We start from the raw sequence: 4,172 nt of genomic DNA on the forward strand, positions 1-4,172 counted from the left end.
TTTCTCATATATATAATAGATACATTGAATAAAGCTATTCATTTTACTGTTCGGTTCCTCACAATTCTACAGTAGTTTTTTACCGGGCCCGAACACAAACAAACATGGAATAATTCTTGTCCTGAGTAAAAATTTGTTTCACTCTAAAATGAGAACAACCTAAAATATGATTTTTTTCTAAGCTTTTTTAAACATCTTTTTAGGAAAAAATTATTCAAGGCAAAATTTTAGCCAAAATTACTTTAAACTACAAAAGGGGGTTAATGAACCTTGGGAAATTATTTCCCAGGGAAAAATTTAAGGCTCTTCATCTTTCGATTGTAAAATGGGCATAAAATAAATTTGGATTGAAGGAAATTTCTAGAAAAGTTTGAAAAGGAAAAATGATTTCTAAATTTTCCTACTTTTTTACATACAAAAAGTTTAACTTGAAGCAACCTCATTCAATTTTTACTTAGAGGAACCTTCTCTAAATTAATCATAATCATATCATATTCTTCGGAATTGTGGAAAGAAAAAAAATTCCTGGGAATAGATTTCCTGTCAAAAATGCTTTTCTTGCAATCCAAATTGTGCATAAGGAAAAAAAAAATTCATGATTACCCAACATGGCATCACATGTTGTAACTAGTACATAAAGACTACGTTTTTCAATAGGGCTACCAACGGTTGGTCAACTAGCTAATTAGATCCAAAATAGCCCTGCAATACAATATGAATGTAGATGTAACTATTAATATTGGCTACTAATATTGCCACTACCATATTTTGATAATTGCACTCATTCGCCTTGTCTTTAACTGTATAACCAGTTGTCAGACGTTATCAGAATTTCCAAAAAAAGCCCTTGGAAGCAAATCAAGAAAGATGATCAATGGTCCATATTCAAAGTCGGGACAAGAAAATTCCAAAAGGTGATTTTAATTATCATTTTCAGCTTTTTTTCATAAATTTAAGTAAAAGCCAACTTTTTGAAAATCACCTAATTGCTATAAGAAATCCATATATCCCTTAGGATGCATTTAGATTGCATGAATCAGTAATCAAAATCGGCATCCTATTTTGATTCAAATAAAAAAATAATTAAACATTCTAATAAAATGTTCATTCCAACTAGGGTGGAATCAAAACACCACCTCTTGGGGGTGGAAATATAGCTAGCATCCCCCCTACCCCACCCCCACCCCCCAATCCAAAAAAAAAAGAGTCCACAATGCTGGGATCAGAATAGAATGCCGATTCCAGTGCTTGATTCCGGCAATCCAAACAAACTCTAGATTTTTTTTTAAAATATTGATATTTAAAACAGATAGAAGAGGTTAAAATAAAATATTTAATGAAAAAATCTAATAAAAGATTCATTCCAACCGCGGCGGAACCAAAATACCACCTCTTGGGGTGAGAAATATAGTCCAGCATCCCCCTCCCCTCTCTGCCCTCCCCCTGTGTAACCTCCCCTCTCTGCCCTCCCCCTGTGTAACGTTTGCATCGAAATAGGATGTCGATTCCAATTCCCGATTCCATCAATCCAAATGCACCCTTAGGGAATGTTGTAAACGCATGGGACATAACCTTTTTTTTTTTTTCAAAACAACACCGATATTTTGGAAAAATTGGGGTTTTTCATGGATAGTTTTTAAAATTAATAAAAAAATGAAAGGTGTTTATAATATTTATATTTGGGGGGAAGTAAGGAAGCCTTGTGATTTGCGTGTTGTTGGATTTTGATCGTTAATTTTGCCGAATACATGTATCAGTTGATTGAAAATATGTATTCTAGTGTCGGGATACAATTCTTGAATCTCTCGATGATTAGAGCTGATCCATATCGTTAGATTACTCTAACGCGATGTTAATTATACGAAATTTCCTTTTTGTAGACATAGTCTTGTGATTTTCTATGAACTAGTTGCAGACCCGTGCGATGCACGGGGCAACGAAAAAAATCATGAGATAATTTACCAAGTGCAGCCTATTTACATTGTGGCCTACTAAATGAACAATTTTTCAATCATCCTATGAAGTGGGTTGTGGGACTACAGTACATTTTAAATTTTGGAGAGAGAGAGAGAGACGCTAATTAAACTTTTCGCAAAAATAAAAAATTGAACGTAATTTTGAGTCCAATAATCAGCGTTGGAAATACAATTAGTTCTCAAAAAACAAAACAAAGAGGATCTTAGTTAAATAATGAGGGCCAAAGTGATGTAGATCCAAAATAATTGTGACGAAGTAGAGGGACAGAAGGAGCGGGCCAAAATTTAAAAGAACAAAAAAAAATTGAAGAACATGATTCAAGACATTAGCCAAATCAGGATTGAAGATATCTCTTAAAACTAAACAATAAAAATTGAACATGAAATAAAAAATATCTAAATGTTATATACCTTGGAAGACAATATGAAGTGGTTGTGAATAAGAGAGAGAAATATAGAGAGTGGGCCCACTCGTGCAATCGAAAACAAATAAATTGGACATACATTGGGGAATCAAAAAGTTGAAGGCTTGTTTGAGTGTCAGGCTTTTTTGGAATGGAGAGATTTGGAATTAAAAAATACTACTGAAATTAGAGAACAAAACTTAAATTCCAAAATATTGAAGTTGAGTGTAAAATCTAGTACCATTAATAGAAAAGCATAGAGAAATCCAGAAGAAGAAGTATTTCCTGACTTCAATGTGTGCTATAGTTTTCAGAGAATTGAAACTTGCAATCAAGAGAACAGACATACTTAATTCATGCAGTCTGAATTAGGAAAAACAGAACATGAAGCAAAGAAAACAACCACCGTAGGAACAAAGAACAAAGAAAGGCAACAATACAACCAAAATCAACTTTTTTTAAGGTAGCTTGTCAGTTCCTTAGGCAATTTTTTTTTTCTAGAAGTAAATGCAAGGGACTTTCTCTTGACAGGCAAAACGCCCATGTTTTATATGATGATCATTTATAAGGCATATTTTTTTTTGCCAAACTTTAGGCATTTCCTAGATAACCACACCCACAAACTCCAAAGCATCAAATTCAGCTATTCAATTACTAAAAAGAAAATCCAAAATTAAAACCCACATAGGAAAATAACAAATGGATGTCAACTAATAACTATATTGAGAAAAAGAAACTAATACATAAATCCTAACGAAGAAATTTTTTAACCTTGGCAAGTATCATTACTTATCTACGAAGTTCCAGTTCCAACATATCTAAGGGTTCATGTAACTCTCTACAAAGATGTAAGGAAATAAATACATCGACTTTAAAAATTAGATTAAATGTGATGATCCTTATCCAATTCGGTTTTCCTATGTGATGATATGAATTAAAAAATTAGATTAAATGTGCTCTGATAACCATAGTCCAATTAAATTGTATTGATCTTGGTTAGTACTTTTAAATGGAAGACATCAGTGCAGTCCAACGCTTTGAGCATATTATGTGTTTTCCATTAGATAATTAGAACTCATAAAAAATTAGGTTAAATGTGTCACTTAGGGAGAAGATAATCACAGTCCCAAGCTTTGGTTTTCACACTCCAATATGATGATTGTTTTGTCAGAAGAGAGTCCTATGGGATGACAACCGATCGCAATAAGAAAATGAGTTTGTTTTTGTTGAATTAATTAATGATAGCTAGTGTGTCACTCTATTGGAAGCAGAAGCGTTAGCCTGCTAATATAATTGGCTTTTAATTTCCTTCGCCCCTAAAAATAGAGCCATAATATTTAAATTAAATTTGGACCATTCTTCTTATGGGCTTAATATTTTTCTGACAGTCAATCACATTGATGGGATGATCTTAATTGTTTATGAAATGACAATTTAAAAAAAAATTGATTTAAATTTTTTAAAACTTTTCTGATAATAATTATTTTGAACCTCACATAGGCCCAAATTGATCTCACCAGTGAATGTAAGTCCCACTACACCCCTTTTGATTCCCAAAATATGCATAATAATTTAAATTCAGTAACACAGAAAAGTAACAAAAAAAAGTCACTTCGACAAAAAAAAACTATGGTACTTCATAACATGGAATTAGAGATCCAACCATACATGCATCAGATAGGAGAGGGTTAAGATAAACATCTTTAATTTAAGTTTCTACCATTCCATTACAGTTAGAAGCTTCAGGAACGATAAACCCAAGACTACTTAAATTCCCACCAAACCAAAATAC

The sequence above is a fragment of the Tasmannia lanceolata genome, unplaced genomic scaffold, assembly GCF_043159265.1.
Source record: "Tasmannia lanceolata isolate RefF3 unplaced genomic scaffold, GAP_Taslan_0.1 ptg000023l, whole genome shotgun sequence".
In the NCBI taxonomy this organism is placed as follows: Eukaryota; Viridiplantae; Streptophyta; class Magnoliopsida; order Canellales; family Winteraceae; genus Tasmannia; species Tasmannia lanceolata.